This window comes from Ptychodera flava, unplaced genomic scaffold (genome assembly GCF_041260155.1).
Source record: "Ptychodera flava strain L36383 unplaced genomic scaffold, AS_Pfla_20210202 Scaffold_50__1_contigs__length_938362_pilon, whole genome shotgun sequence".
Lineage (NCBI taxonomy): Eukaryota > Metazoa > Hemichordata > Enteropneusta > Ptychoderidae > Ptychodera > Ptychodera flava.
The window spans coordinates 108,084-126,197 of NW_027248372.1; the positions used below are offsets into that span (position 1 = coordinate 108,084).

General features: G+C 36.1%; 1 long non-coding RNA gene across 1 annotated transcript; it reads right to left on the minus strand.

Moving 5' to 3' along the window:
• Positions 1–1,875: 1,875 nt before the first annotated feature.
• On the minus strand, positions 1,876–18,009 carry LOC139128336 (uncharacterized). Its single transcript, XR_011551259.1, has 5 exons — positions 17,916–18,009; positions 16,186–16,330; positions 3,912–4,008; positions 3,366–3,428; positions 1,876–2,981 (listed from the first exon to the last, which is right to left on the minus strand). It is a non-coding gene; the product is annotated as an uncharacterized lncRNA (long non-coding RNA).
• Between the last annotated feature and the right edge of the window lie 105 nt (positions 18,010–18,114).

The following is an 18,114-nucleotide window of genomic DNA, read 5'->3' on the forward strand; positions in this document are numbered from 1 at the left end:
GCCTTTCCATTAATTTCAAGTGCCCAATATATACTGCTTTGGACAAGTGGGATGAAAGTTCGAGAGTTCGACTCCTACCCGTCTTTGGATTAAGAACATTTTGGGTTACTGCTACCTTTGAAAACAATGTCATTGGCGTGTCCAGATTTTGTGGTGACTTGTCCTATTTCTCCTGACGATAGCGAGGAAAACCGGTAAGGAATATATATTTCGTTTCTTGTCAAATTATGTCAAGTGAAAATGTGCAGAAATATGAGCCATTCATACGACATGTATGTTGGTACAATCCTTAATATTTTGTCGATACTATATCCAACTGTAAAATCGTGTTGTTACCCTATGTAGTAGATAGCTGTACCAACATGCAATGCCAATGCAATTCACTGTTAGCATTTTTCATTGGTGCATTCATACAACAAGCTTACTAGAATTACAATATGAAATCGATTAAATAATGTATAATTTCTAGGCAAGATGTCGGGAAACGTTCTAACATCAACATGTCGTGCTACCGTTGATGGCGCTTTTCCATGACTCGTCGAATATACAATAAACTTATCCACTACAAATATAACTTTTTTGCGAGGGTGTAAGAAACTGGTAGAAAGACCATTATTTCAACCAAGGATTTTATCCTGGAGATTGAAAACGATCCCCTGGTACAAAATGTTTGATAATGTTTTCGTCCCAGAAGAGAAGCTTGGAACTTTGTGAAAATGATAAAACGTTCCATTGCTATTCATTGGATGTTTGATTATACTTCGCATTCGGTTACTGAATTAAAGGAACACTTGGAAATTTGCTGATACATTTAATTGATATTTAAACAAGCACAGAATATGATACAATGTAATTTCAATTGAAAGATCAATGGACTGGGCCTTCACTTTATTAATGCCAGAAGAATAATTACAAGACAGTCTATAAAAAAATCAAAAATGCCACATAAATTAATTATTTCCACAAATAAAATAAATTTAAACACATGGCATCACATATAATTTTTACATTAGAACACTAGTATTGTAACTTAATAACTAATACATGTTAGATCGTAGTTTGTTAAAATGACAAAAATAACATGGCAGGGACATCTACATACGGTGTGTTTGTATTAGTGAAGTTTAGATGAATTTACCTATACTAAAGATATGACACATTGTAATTGAAAAAAATCCATATTCCCTCTAATATACGCAAGCCAATCAAGAAACGCATGTCATCCCCTTTTTCTAGAAACACAAACAATGATTATAAAGGTAAAACAACGATTGAACATTGATATAGTCACTAGAAAGTAATAATGACGGCCACTCTCTTGGGAAAATGAGATGCTTGAACATAGGTAAGCTTAGATTACAAATATCTAATTATAGAACTTCTTATATGCGTTTAGGAAGAACAATTACTCGCAGGGCGTTTATAAATTCATAAAATTCTTATATCCGGAATTTGTCGTTGGACTGCAGACAGCAGAAAGGAGTACACCTGCGCAGCAGGACCATCGCAACGGGCTATCCAGAGTATCAGCATTATCACATGAGTAACAAAAATCGCTTCTCGGCACATATGCTAAAGATCATTCAACCGACATTTTTCAACGCACGCACGGGTGAGTTCAAACATCGAGGTAAGATGCAACGAGCGAGCCCAGGTATTAATGCGAAAACAAATTATGACGCTCCGGCATAGATTTTCTTGCAGCCTTACTCGTAATTTGGTTGACTAGTGAGATGCATATCTTAGAGGAAACAGTAATAGGCTAAAATAGTTGATGCTGTAATTACATGATATTCTAAAACTAGTGTGATTAGGATTGCTTAGAATATCCCTATGTCACAACAATGTTTAATTAAATCATTGATAATAGTCTGCTTTCCATGTTATTTGCTTTTATTAGACTGATCCTCAGTTACTTATTTCGACAGATGGTGTTGAGAAGCTCAGACGTAACAGTTGGAAATTAGATATTGATATATCGATAATGAAATTGATCATTTCTCAGGGGTTGCATTATCTAATTATGTCACTTAGCCAATAGTAAGGCAGCCGCCGCAGTTGTTTTTTAAAATCATTTTACAATCAATGTGCCACATTGTAATGTTGAAGTACAGAAAAGTTCTCTTTTTTCACTCTGAATAAGAAAACAGACATGTTTCGAACAAATCACTTGTCCTTCATCAGTGTCCACACTTGATTTGATAGAAAGATACAAATTCAGGCATTTAAATTGCTGGAGGTGTGAACAAGTGATTTTTTCAAAACATGTCTGTTTTGCCAATTCACAATGAAAGAAGAGAACTTCTCGGTACTTCAATGTCATTGCTTCCATGATGAACATACACATGATAACAGACTAATGTGGTTCACCATCAAGAGTACTTAAGAAGGGCAGTCTCATTTTGGCAAAGAAACTAGGTACCCATCGTTATCGCACATCACTTCAGAATTTTACACATCAATATAAACATCGTCAACCTATACGATGATAAACTAGGTGATCTCAATACTTATTAGTAAAATTGTACTTAAAGTTGTGGATACTTAAATGTTTTGGTAAACGTAAACTGATCTTGAAATGCAACGGATAATTAAAAGTGAAAATACATATGGAGTAAAATACCTCAAAAATGTATGTTGTATAACTGTGGCTGAAGCATGTACATCAACACCGGGCATCAACTTTAAAATTTGATGGATTACTAGTAGCAAGTAGGTAAAAAGAGCGCAGTAAGTAAAAAGGAGTAATATACCATTTGTTATACGAACTCGAAGTGTCAGAAAAAAATTTTGACTACCATGGCTGATAATTGTACTGATCGGAAAGTATTCTATTGAGAATAGCCGCGACAATATAATAGAGACAGCAACTCAGTTCATCATGTCGTCGACGATGAGTCGTTTCCAAGGGAACTGTTCTCTCTACTTCTTTGCACACTTGACAGCTTGAATTCGTCAGAGTCGCCGTTCGACTGAATTGGCTGTGTAAGAAAAAACAAAACTGCTGAAAGCAATCCTTACTGTCTGAAAATAGAATTAAGCTTTAGTAATGTGCCATTATCTTCAAGGAATCGATTACTAACAACAAAAGAACAAATTTTTCAACAATAATAATGTCGTTAAATATGTGATCACTTTACCGTTTGCTAAAACGTGAATTTATCTACTAAATACCTCGTGTGACATGTATCTATATGGCCTTAGTAATAATAAGATTGACTGTGTTTTGTCAAGTAGTTATTATACAGTTATTAAAATTCTCATTTCATGTGACTCGAACGATCAAAGATGTCTAGAACTCTTGAAGACACACAGGATCATTATCAAAATGGTAAAGTGAACAACATAAGTGAATTACGTCTTACATGATATGGTCTGTTATGTTCCACTTCCCTTCTTCCCACAGCATCTGAGTCTTGTCCACGAGCCTGCAATTGTAGATGGACATTACTTACGGTAAAGGGGAAAATAGAGCAATTATGCACAGGAGGTGCAATCTTGAAAGCGTAAAAGTATATGATTGAGAACAAAAGGAGTGAAGTAACGGAAGAAAGATAAAAGAAACTTAAACCTATGAACGCTACCGTATATCAGGAAAGGGCGACCACTTATTAAATCATTGATGAAAACACTGAAACAGTTTTTTAGTAAGTTTGTCGATGGCGCAGCTGAGTGAGAACCCACTAGTTGCCATATACGTTTGTCACATTTGTGAAATACTTCATTTATACATGTGTGTATAATTAGCAACTGTAAACAATGCTGTCTTGAAATCAAAGTACTTTCACATTCTCAGTTGTAATTAACGCTCTGTGCTTTTATTTGAATTTAAAAATTTTTATAGACTGCAAACATAGACTTGAATGGATGTTACTATATGGCTCGTTCGACCTTGCAAGGGCCTTCCTTACCTGGACTGGTGTGCCCCTGCTAACACGTTGTGGCGAAGTTATTGGATGTACGACCCCTTTATGTACCGAGGCTGCACAACCCATAATGAAACCTTATCTGCAATCAAAGATAAGAATATAAATTAGTAAGGGTTTATCACCAAAGAACGCCTTACGTGCCTTACTATTGCATAAGACAAGGTCAAGTGTCTGTAACACAAGTAACACGAATGCTTACACGACACATGCAGCAGGAGATATTTGTGTATGGCCGCTTTCTTTGACACTCAGGCCAAACAGTTTACAAATAATAGGAAACATCTTACATTTTTGGGACTTCATTTTTATTCTGCTCCTGGCATAAGTATTGAAAGTGGCTTTATCTATAAGCTATGCCACGTTCCTTTACATAAAATTCCTTTACATCTCACTCAACATTATAAGGGATGGAAAATTTGATATCGTGCAGGGGAGCTTGCAAGATGACGGAATAAAATAAAATTGCACCCCAAAACGATTGCTAGCATATATGAAGACAAAAATAATACAATTACAGTTACTTTAAGTCTTTATTTAAACTTTCCATAGCGCTGCCATCTGAAAGGAGGGTTAGATCATACATAGTACTCCCCCTCTACTGCCTATGGTAAAAAATGGCGTAAAAATCGAAACCGACGACACGCACGTGGCCTTAGTGAGTGGTGACTCACTTCCTGCTTCATAACATTCATAACGTTATTTTGGAAGAAAACTTGAGCTGAAGTTATTTTAAGGAAGATAGAGTAATGCCATCGTATTTGTTGTTTTCAGATCGCCTATAATATCAAAAAATGCAAATACACGAAGATCTATGCATCATTCATGAGAGCATATGTGCTATGATAATGTAACAAAGTAGGGGTTATGTGTTCAAAGTTTAGGTTGATGTTGAGACAGGATAGAGTGATTATTTCATATGAATTATTAATTTGGAGTGTTGCATTATTTTGCTGAAGCTCTCATGTTGCCAGTCAGCGCAGTAATATCAGTGGACAACACTTCTGCCAACTAAATGCTCTCATGTAAAATATTATCCATAAGTATTGCTTTTCAGGACATAGCTTTTTAGATTTCCAATATGTAGAAGACACATTGCATTCTCAGTGTAGATTATTAAGTAACTTCTGTCTCTGTTTCGCTTACATGGTAGTTTATCACGTCTTTCTTTAGTTTAGTTACGCTTCAATGTGTTTCCATTAAAATACTTCAATAAAATAAGGCATCTTTTAGGTCGGCAACAGAATCAGCAAATGCACATATATCAAGATCTGTATATATTGACAACTTGACATCCAGACAAAAATTAAGTAGTTTGACAGGTTGAAGTTTCGCAGTGCCACTGGTAAAATGTATACATTAATTGAAAATAGCCGGTTTCTTTGTCAACACCCCGATTTGGTCTACAATAAATGTTGCAAGTCAAGTGATCTTACTTCAGGTACCCTCAAATTTACAGTGCCGTCATGTCGCAAATGAACCCCCAAGGCAGATTGTGATGAACATTTCAAAGTATATTTTGTCAATCTAATTTGTTCATTAACTTTCTTACCGAATTAAAATTAGAGTAATTTCACGCAAATTCAGCTTTTTGCCTCGCCTACAAGGTAGGTGACCTATAAAATTCCCCTTTTAAGCTAGAATTGCAGGAATGTTTGTGCTTTGGTTCGATCCATAATAAATTTGGTCAAGAAAAAACATCTTGTCGATAAACAGTATTTGCTTTGAAAGCTAAGCGTGTTATGATACGGATTCAGCAGCTCTCAAAGTGTGATTTAGAGAAAATTTGACCTATTAGGCACGTGATCAAATACAGTAAACTTAACTATGCGTGTTCAGCAAGCATATTTAATGATTAACGTATGATAAATACTTTTGCAAAGGTATTTTGATGTCACGCCTGGCAGTTATAATGTACAGCTTTTACAGTCTACTAATGAAATTGACGATGTTGTAACTTCACATGCCTGTCATAAGGCTGATACAGAGAATGATACTTGTGACAGAAAGATTTCATGAACAATGGGTCATTATAATACTCCCGTGAAGTATTTCCCCCGACAAAACGGCTACCAATGCGTTTGCAATAAACTTTTTTCTTTCTGCAAATGTCATGGATTAATCAGGCAGCTATAACCATAGATTTGAAGGTAACACGTCTAACTCGAATTGGAATTTATCAATATGTAACACCTTTACAGTTCCTTATGATTTGCAGGTGGTCGGTAAGTTTTCGCGCGCTTACTTGGTGTATTTGTTGAATTAAAACAAGCAAGTTGTTAAGTGTTCATATAGTTTTCATGTCAATAACCGATGACCCTTCTACCTAATGTTGCCCAATGTTGTATGACCCTGCGTAGGCTCAAGTACCTAGAACGCACATTTGCTATGCTCATTTGACTTGCACGCAATGCTGTCGATTGGGTTCATGTACTGACTCTCTTCTTCTCTTTTAATTGCTTTTCCCTAGCTTTATCAGTGTTTGTAATTCTTGTTCCGTTATTACTATTGGTCTTTTTGTCATTGTTATCACTAAGCGTTTTCACAAGTCTTGTAATTTGACTTTGAACTCCTGGACAATGGCGCTTGCACATAGCTCGATATATCACCGTCAACCTCGATTTTCAGAATAAACACCATAGTCACGTAAATAACTCTCTAATTCACTATGTTTTATTCCGGGTCACATTTGTATAAAAACGTTTCTCATCATTATTTGTACAAGCTCAAGGGAGCAATAAAGGGTCGCCCTGCACGGTCTACCTCAAAAAAGGTGGTATAGGTGTAGCCTAGCTTACACTATGATGTTGCGCGCCCGACACCTGCTGACAGAGCGACACTCCTCATGAAGATCCAATGCGCTCGAAATCGGGAGACGTTTGGATGGATAGAGATTATAATAATATATTGGACCATGAAAAGTTCTTCACGTGCGACCTTTTGAATCATGTTTCTTGTGCCGATCGGCATTAATGTCATTAGGGCTGCCGTACTTATCACATTGCTTCTTCACTTGCAATCATACTTTAGACCTCTGAATTCCTGCATATGCAAAGGGCTCACTTTATCATCGCTAACATATTCCCGCACAAAGAGCATGGTCGTCACTTTGATACTATGTGATAAGCATTATTTTTCTATCTTATCTCATTACTATTGCATGGTACTTTTTCCAAAATATCTTGAAGTTTGAAATAATGTTCAATCTTGCAACATTTTCATAGATATGATAAATTAGATCATCGGCCATCATATGGATCCTTGAGACTCACAACCTTGTCGTTAATTTAAAATCTATAACTATTATAATTTCTAAACAGAGATTTAGATTACATTGGTTTCATGTTCAATCCCAAATCAATATTGGCTGCCAACTGAAAAGGCTGGTAAGATGGTGTATGGATCAAAACCGACTTCATCCATGTGACCTTAGCTACTAATGAGTTACATCCAGCTTTGTAACACCCATTACAATATTTTGAGAGAAAAATAGTGCGGAAACTAATGGTAAAGAATTTGTTGTTTTTCCTGTCTGCCAGAAGATCTGTGTACCATGACAGCATGACATCTTTGATAATTAGTAAGGTCGCAGTATGCTGAGAGTTAATTTTGAACGGTAAAACGATTGCTTTATATTAATGATTAATTCGAAATAGCCACGGAGGTCCTGTGTTGACATTCAACACAGTTATATTAGTGGACAAAAGCGTTCTTAAAAATCAAGTGCCCTTGGTTCAAGTGCCTTCAAAAGTCCTTCATTCAAATTTATAATGCGTTGATGTCGCAAATATACTCTCAAGGAAGGTTTGATGGGTATGATTTTCAGTATTTCGTCTCTGTTTGATTTCTGCATTAACTCTCTTACTGAATTACAAGAAGAGTAGTTTTAAGAGTAATTTCATGGAAATTCAGCTCTATGCCTCATCTACTAGGTATGTTAGCAATTCCAAGCTAAAATTGCAGAACTTTCTGTGCTTAGTAACGATCAATAGTACGGTTAGAAAAAAATATCTTGTAGATACACAGGACTTGCTTGCGAAGCTAAGCGTTATATTACTAAATATGGTAGGATAAAGAGGCTCTCAAAAAGGTGATTTGGAGAGCATTTACCTTATTGGAGAAGTGATCCCATTCAATCAACCCAACTATGTTTGTTCAGGGAGCAGGTGTAAAAATCAAAGTATGCTAACACTCAGTGTCAAGCTACATGTACTTTGTTATCACGCCTAGCAGTGTGAAAATGTATAGCTTTTGTAGTTAAGTGAATTTGATGATGTTGTAAATTAACATGCTTGTCATAAAGGTGATACCGTGAACGATATTAATGACAAAACGATTTCATGAACTTTGAGTCATTATAGTACTCCCATGAAACTTATTTACCTCAACAAAACGGACACTAATGCAGATGCAATGCAGATTTTTAATTGCGTAAACAGGCAGATATCCGTTAGCATGGATTTGAACCTGGTCCTTCTGACTCTAAATGTGCGATACGTTTGCAATTTGGCCCACAATTTGACTTTGAAGCGCTAAACATTGACGCTTGTGCAAATGTTTGTATATTATTTTCAACCTTGGTTTCGAACGTAAACACCTTATATCAAATATATCTCTCTCATTCACAATGTTGATCATGGGTCTCATATGGATAAGTACAATTGGCAAACTTTAGCCTGGCTGTATATAATTAAGTCTTTCTACTTTTCGATGGATCATAGACTGTCACAAGGATTCTTGAGACTCTTAATCTTCTTTTTAGTTTCAAAACAATCATAGTCTATAGTTCAGAATTGAAATTTCGATGATGTTGTTTTTTACCTTAAATCCGTGTTCAATATGGCTCTTTACTGAAAGGCAGGCTTGTGCCCCTTGTGTTATCGGTGTTTATGAACTATTTTTATATTCGTACTTGTCATTCATATCACAATAGAAACTATTTCATTTGCAATCGGAGTTAGAATCCGTCAATAACTACACGTGCAAACTGCTCACTGTTTATCATTCCTGACCTTGTTTGATAGACATGTATCTGATAGACATGGCTTTCTCAATTATCTCACATCATTCATAGAAGATAAGCCAGAACACGTACGAATATGAAATCATCACGATAATGGTCCCTAACATATATCAAAGGTCTTAAATAGTGTTAAATATCAGTAAGGTTCCATGCATTTTGTCAGTCATCTATTCTCACGAGGAATCTGCAGGGTCTTATAATTATTATTAGCTCCCAAACTATCAAGATACTTACTACTAATTAGAAATATCGTTCGTCGCGTCTTTACCTGCAATGTTGATCCAATATGGCGCCTATATAACTAGAATGGTTTATATTTTAATGACGTATCGAAACTGACTACGCGCATGCGACAATAGCTACTAATGAGTCATTGCCTGTTTTGTAATAGTCATTACAATATTTTGACGACAAAGCAGCGCTGAAACTGTTTTTAGGCTGATAGAATCATTTTATCGAATTTTTTGTTTTTCCGGTCAGCCAGAAGATCGCAAAGAACAAATATATCAAGATATATGTACTATGACAGCCCTGGGGGTCACTTTCATTACATGCCAATATGTATACGTGCCGCCCAATGGGATGGGTATTTCAGCAACTTGGTATAAAATAGAGGTATCAATTCACAGTAAACCAGGGTCTAAAATGGGGTCGATTTTTGAGTGCCGCACAAGAACAAATTCCAACTGTCAGTTCCCGTCTTCCTATCAGGGTTTTGAGCTGCACTCAATATGCATCGATATCTTTTTGTGTGGCAGGGGAACCATTAAAGAGACCCCCTGGCTCTAGCCAAAGTAAATATTGATTTTATTTAAAACACTGTCAGTAAGTGGTCAGAACTCCATATATGGAAGAATTTTGCCCAATAGAAAATATCAAAACAAAGTGGCTCTACTACTACTATCATAACAGGTCGACCATGGGAAAACTAGCAGTGCCTTTTTTTATGGATGAACGCCGAGGCTTCTTGTAGTTTGGAATTTTAAAAATCACCAGTCAGACTGTAACAGCAGATAACTGATAATTTAAGAAGCTGGACAAAACTTTGGTGATAGTTTCTTTCACCCAAATGTTTTAGTATTTCGAAAAACGTTTTTCGGAAATCATGGCAACAACATAGCCGTAAATGCAGTAAAGTGGTAGGCTTTGCCAGTAACTCGGTCATGCAAATGCTTGCTTTTTACCGATTACGTTTTTGCAAATTTTGACACTATGACTTTTGACCTGGGTCAAAGGTCATAAGGTCCCAAAAGGGGTCCTAAAATAACGAGATTTTAGGTATAAAATGGGCCCGAGTTTTTTACGTGCGGCCGCACACCCCTACCACTTCTCAGATCAAGTACCCCCCTCCCGGGAAGACAGCATGACTTCAACTGTGATTAGTCAGGTCGGGGCTATACGCTTAGAGTTAATATTGATTAACTGCTAATATTAATGATTAACTTGAAATGGTCGATCATATTGCTGGAGTTCCTGTGTTGTCATTCAGCACAATTACGTCTGTGGACAACATCATTCTTTAAAATTTAAGTGCACGTAGTTCAAGTGTCATCAAAAGGCCTTCATTCAAATGAACAATGCTTTGATGGCGCAAATATACTCTCATGGCAGGTTGTGATGAGTATTTTCAAATATATCTTGTCTATGTTAAGTGTTCATTAACTCTCTTAATGAATTACACAAGAGTAATTTCATGCAAATTCAGCTCTCTGATTAACCTACCAAATAGATTACCAATTAAACTCTCCATTAACACTAGAATTGCAGTACGTTTTGTGTTTAGGACCGATCCATAGTACGGTCTAGGAAAAAACCGATCTTGTCGATAAACAATATTTGCTTTGGAAGCTAAGAGTGATATCACAAACCCTTGTGACAGTAAGAGATTCTCATCAATGTGATTCCAATCAACCCAAAAATGTTCGTCCAGGGAGCATACGTAATAATCAAAGTATGCTAACTCCCAATGTCAAGCTACGTTACACTTGTAATTTGATATCAAGCCCAGTGGTGTGAAAATGTACAGCTTTTGCAATTTAGTGAATTTGATGATGTTGTAAATTCACATGTTTGTCATAAAGGTGATACCATAAATGATACTTGTGACCAAAATATTTCATTAATTCTGAGTCATTATAGTTCTTCCATGAAGTATTTCCCTCAATAAAACTGACACCAGTTAAGTGTAGATGCAATGCAGTTTTTTCGTTGCGTTAACAGGCACATATAAGTGACCATGGATTTGAACGTGGACTTCCTGACTCTAAATGATATTTATCCAAATGTATGACACGTTTGCAGTTCCTTATGACAAGCAGATGGTCGGGAATTTTATGCCCTTATTTGGCGCATTTGTGCAATTAAAACGAACAAGGTAAATATATGTCGATATGGTTTTCATGTCGACAACCTATGACCCCCTGTACCTATTGTTGCCCATGTCTTATGATACTGCGTAGGCTTAAGTAGCTGGCAGAGTTGCAGAACAGACATTGGATTTGCACATAATGCTGTTGATCGAATTTACGTTCATACTTGAGTTTGCTCTTCTCTTTTGATTGTTCTTTTTTCCTTGCTTTATCAGCGTTTGTGAATTTTTGTTCCGCTTGACTAATGGTCTTATTTGTCATTGTAATCACTATGCGATTTCACACGCGATTTGACTTTGAAGCGCTAAACACTGGCTGTTGTGCAGAGTTTGGTACATCATCGCAAACCTTGGTTTTGGAAATAAAAAACATTGAGACGTAAATAACTCTCTCATTCACAATGTTGATCATGGCTCTCATATGGATAGAAACAATAAGCAAGCTTTAGCCTGACTGTCAGACGGCCATTTTCTAAGGCATCTTAGAGTGTTCAATATAATTAAGTCTTTCTACTTTTCGATGGATCATAGACTGTCACAAGGATTCTTGAGACTCTTAATCTTCTTTTTAGTTTCAAAACAATCATAGTCTATAGTTCAGAATTGAAATTTCGATGATGTTGTTTTTTACCTTAAATCCGTGTTCAATATGGCTCTTTACTGAAAGGCAGGCTTGTGCCCCTTGTGTTATCGGTGTTTATGAACTATTTTTATATTCGTACTTGTCATTCATATCACAAAAGAAACTATTTAATTTGCAATCGGAGTTAGAATCCGTCAATAAATACACGAGCAAACTGCTCACTGTTTATCATTCCTGACCTTGTTTGATAGACATGTATCTGATAGACATGGCTTTCTCAATTATCTCACATCATTCATAGAAGATAAGCCAGAACACGTACGAATATGAAATCATCACGATAATGGTCCCTAACATATATCAAAGGTCTTAAATAGTGTTAAATATCAGTAAGGTTCCATGCATTTTGTCAGTCATCTATTCTCACGAGGAATCTGCAGGGTCTTATAATTATTATTAGCTCCCAAACTATCAAGATACTTACTACTAATTAGAAATATCGTTCGTCGCGTCTTTACCTGCAATGTTGATCCAATATGGCGCCTATATAACTAGAATGGTTTATATTTTAATGACGTATCGAAACTGACTACGCGCATGCGACAATAGCTACTAATGAGTCATTGCCTGTTTTGTAATAGTCATTATAATATTTTGACGACAAAGCAGCGCAGCGGTGAAACTGTTTTTAGGATGATAGAATCATTTTATCGAATTTTTATTTTTCTGGTCAGCCAGAAGATCGCAAAGAACAAATATATCAACATATATGTACTATGACAACATGACTTCACTTGTGATTAGTCAGGTCGGGGCTCTACGCTTAGAGTTAATATTGAAAGGTAAATTAACTGCTTATATCAATGATTAACTTGAAATGGTCGATCATATTGCTGGAGTTCCTGTGTTGTCATTCAGCACAGTTACATCTGTGGACAACATCATTCTTTAAAATTTAAGTGCACGTAGTTCAAGTGTCATCAAAAGGCCTTCATTCAAATGAACAATGCTTTGATGGCGCAAATATACTCTCATGGCAGGTTGTGATGAGTATTTTCAAATATATCTTGTCTATGTTAAGTGTTCATTAACTCTCTTAATGAATTACACAAGAGTAATTTCATGCAAATTCAGCTCTCTGATTAACCTACCAAATAGATTACCAATTAAACTCTCCATTAACACTAGAATTGCAGTACGTTTTGTGTTTAGGACCGATCCATAGTACGGTCTAGGAAAAAACCGATCTTGTCGATAAACAATATTTGCTTTGGAAGCTAAGAGTGATATCACAAACCCTTGTGACAGTAAGAGATTCTCATCAATGTGATTCCAATCAACCCAAAAATGTTCGTCCAGGGAGCATACGTAATAATCAAAGTATGCTAACTCCCAATGTCAAGCTACGTTACACTTGTAATTTGATATCAAGCGCTAGCCACAGCGGTGTGAAAATGTACAGCTTTTGCAATTTAGTGAATTTGATGATGTTGTAAATTCACATGCTTGTCATGAAGGTGATACAGTAACTATAAACGATACTTGTGACCAAAATATTTCATTAATTCTGAGTCATTATAGTACTTCCATGAAGTATTTCCCTCAATAATACTGACACTAGTTAAGTGTAGATGCAATGCAGTTTTTACGTTGCGTTAACAGGCACATATACGTGACTATGGATTTGAACGTGGATCTCCTGACTCTAAATGATATTTATCAAAATGTGCGACTCGGATACGTTTGCAATTCCTTATGACATGCCGATGGTCGGTACGTTTGCATGTCGTTATTTGGTGCATTTCTGCAATTCAAACCATACTTATGCAATTAAAACGAACAAGCTATGGAGTCGATACGGTTTTTTATGTGGACAACCTATGACCCCCTGTACCTATTGTTGCCCAATGTCGTATGATTCTGCGTAGGCTTAAGTACCTAGCAGAGTTGCACAACACATTTGATTTACATTAAATTTGCACGTAGAGGTGTTGATCGAGTTTACGTACATAGTTGACTTTGTTCTTCTCTTTTAATTCTTGTTTTTTCCTTGTTCAGAGTCAAATTGCACCAGCAATTTGACTTTGAACCCCTGAACATTGGCGTTTATGCAGAGTTGGGTTTATCATCGTCAAACTATCTTTCCAACATAAACACATTGGCGACGTTGATAATTTTCTAATTCACTATGTTGATCATCTGTCTCATATGGATAAAAACAATTAGCAAACCTGTCTGTCAGACGGTCATTTTCCACGGCATCTTAAAGTGTCCAATATGATTAAGTCTTTCTACTTTTCGATGGATCATAGACTGTCACAAGAATTTGTCAGACTTTTAATCCTATTGTCAATTCCAAAACTATCAAGATTTATACTTATCAATGGAAATTTCGATGGTGTTGTTATTCACCTTGAGCCCGTGTCCAACATGGCTCTTTACTGAAAGGCAGGCTTGTGCCCCTTGTATTATCGGTGTTTGTGAACTATTCGTACTTGTCATGTTTATCACAAAAGAAACTATTTCATTTGCAATCGGAGTTAGAATCCGTCAATAAACACAAGTGCAAACTGATCACTGTTTACCATCCCCAACCTTGTCTGATAGACATGTATCTGATAGATATGGCTTTCTCAATTACCTCACATCATTTAGAGAAAAATTAGCAAGAACAAGTATGAATCTTACATCATCATGGCTATGTTCCCTAACATATATCAAAGGTCTTAAATAGTAAGGTTCTATGCATTTTGTCAGTCATCGACTCTCGCAAGGATTCTGCAGGGTCTTATAATTATCATGAACTTCAAAACTATCAAGATACTTACTACTAATTTTAAATCTTGATTGCCGCGTCTTAACCGGTAATGTTGCTCAAATATGGCTCCTAGCTTAAACGAATTGTATGATGCACATATCGAAACCGACAGCACTATGCCCATTCTGCCCTCACAATACACTTCCGGTTCGCGATATTGATACCATTTATAACACTGTTTTGGTAGAGGGCTTGCGCATAGTTTTTTAAACACATATAGACAATTTATGAATGTGTGTCTATTTAGGTTGACCACAACGTCGACAAGTGCAAATATACCGAGAACAGTGCACATGACAGCTCGATTTCTACGATAATTAGTCAGGCTGGAATTTTGCGCTTGATGTTTTGTTAACCTGACAAATTATTTTGCAACCGCCGTAATTTTGCCGAAACACCCTTTTTGTTCACTGTAATTGTTGTATCTTAGGACAACATAAATATTAAAAATAATCTTCTTAGTTCAAATGTTACCATTAATTACCTCTACGGTACATAACCTTCTCTCAGATGTCCGATTTGTCGGTGCCGTAAATACATTCTCAGGGTAGATTATCTTATTTATGTTTCTTGGTTTGATATAAGACTAGCATAATACTGTCAAATAGTACACGAAAATATATGTGACGTCTCAGTAACGTCAAAAATATTTTCAATTTCATGAGGCGTCCATAATTGTTATTGTTCTTATCAAGTTTCACGTCGATTCTCAAAGAATCAATGAACTGCTTTTAGCTGAAAAACTAATTTATTCTTACTCCTAAAAGAAAACTTCAATTTTTTTCTTTACCTCAAATATATAGTTCTTATCGTAATGCAAGACAGGGGTTAAAGTATATTTCCTTTCCATTTTTAGGAGTCTTCCAGATTTTCTACTCGTCAAGTCTTGTAATCTGCAACTTTTCAATGTTCTCCATGTGGTTTATACAATTCTTGCCCCGCCCTTACGTTTAGTGCGCCCCAATATATATATAATATATATATATATATATATATATATATATATATATATTATATATATATATATAATATATATATATATATATATATAATATATGTATATGTATATATATATATATATATATATATATATATATATATATATATATATCCCCCTATATAATTTTACTTTGTGCTGTACACATTTGATTTTTCATTTCAGTCTACGCCCATACCCCGGTACTTGGCATTTCGTCCTAAATCTTCCAAAATTTTTCTGTCTCTAGGTTCTGCATATTTCTGTAATTGTTCTACACTTCCAACACCAAACTTAACATTCACCTGTCTCCAGTGCATACAGCTTTCGTAAAAGCGTACGATTAAAGCAGATTTTACCATGAAATGGACATGTAATCTTGACGGACAGACACGGGTAACCGTTTGTGCAGCACTATTTTTTACGTTTGCAAACCTGACTACTTACAGGTTAACTAGCACTTCGGCAGAATTCAAAATAATTTTCCTCACCTGGTAATTCGAGATGTTCAAGTGACGAAATGAGCACATCTCTCTTTATTAGCCAAACCAAAGGTCACCAGTTGTTGTGTACGTCATTATAGAGGGCGCACTGATCCTATGTCCAGACCAAATAATCGCAAGGTATGGAAAAATGCTGAAATTGAAAATAGAGAATGACAACATATTTCAAGATTGGTATTATTTAATTGACCCTCATTGAAAGCAGCGAAACATTTTCCGAAATTACACAAGATAAATTTCGTTTATGTATTCAATAACAATGTGTACTGGTCAGCTAAGAATACAAACACAAACATGCATTGGGTACTTTCTCACACCCGTGGGCATCAACCGAGATCTTATGGTACTTCTCCGGCCTCTTTGTTCTATGTGTCAACAGAAACATTATCTAAAATGTAATGTAAGTCCGGAGTATAATTCATTTGTCATCATATTAACAATGATTACGGTCTTTACACATTTACATATAGTATTTTGCCAAACTCGATATTTGTTATTGTAGTATGCTGTGCAGAGTAGAACAAGAAGCTGCAGTTGATACAAATAAAAAAACGTAATGAAAAAACATCGAAAATGGCAGAGCTAATGTCTCTTTTATACAATTATGTTAATTGTGTTTATTTTTTTGCATGTATGTGAGGGAAATCACCCTGTTTCCAGATCTTTTTAAGTGATCGCTGTTTTTCCGTTTCAAAAGAGGTTTTTCTGCAGAGAATATGTATAAACAGCGCCCACTTTTCATACAAAAAAAAAACACAGACACAGACACGCGCACAAAGAGACATACATACACGGAAAAATCGTTCCATACCAAAATCTAGGTCAGTCATATTTTTAGGGGGTTCAAAATTATAGCTTGTCCAAAAGGGGGGAATTTGAACGCGTTTTAAGTTTATAAACGGAGGCATTTGAAAAAATCTGATATTTTTTTTTATTTTACCACCCCCTCCAGAGGTGTTTGTGAATGCAGCTCAGAGGTTGCTGAATTGTTGGATATTCTTGGCTTAAAAGTGTGTAAACATCATCGCATGAATGACGCCCATTCTTAGCAACCAAAACATTCAATTAATGGCCTTTGAAAAATGTGGTCATAAAGCCATAAGGTCATAAGGTCATAAAGTTCAGAGGGCAATCTTTGTTATTTATGGTTTCCAACGACAACAAGCAACATGGCGGACATTTACAGACTCATCCACCTGGTTCTGCGTAATTGAGTAACCGACATTGATTATCACACTAGTATCTCACTATATCCACTTGTATAGTGCTGATCACTAAAGACAGTTGTTTGGTTCTCTATGCCGAGATTTTTATCTATATTTAATTCGCCTGCAATCGATAATTTAACAGTTCCAAATGTAGCTTCGGTAAATAAAGACTTAAATATTCAGTCGTGTATGGTTCTCCACCAAATCAAACCCATACGACTTAATCTTTCAATCTACCGCAGACACTGTGTTCAGTGGACTTTGGAGCAATTTAAGTATAGACTATATTCATTCTTTTCAACAAGCTGAGTTAAAAGAGGGCGAACTAAGAGAGTACTGCTTGTCAGTTATGTGACAGTACCCGAAATATCTTTAAGGTGGAATTCTACAAAATCCATGGTTACTCACAAAAGCTCTTCTGAAGCACGGTGAGTTGATGCCCGAAAGGCATGAATGCAAATGCCGCCTATAGCACGTTGTCAATTACAAGGGGATTCTGAACAAACTTACCTGCCATTATGTTCAACCGAAGATTGTAAGGTTTTGGTGATGCTGTTGTTGTAACGCATGTTTCAAATCCAAAAAGTAGCAGGCTCCTCTACGATTCCGACTCAAGGAATTGTTTTGATGTTGCCACGGTAACGCCGCGCTACATGCTTGCAATCAGTCCGCCAGCCCATGTGTGGCTATCGTGAAGCGGTTCTCTGCC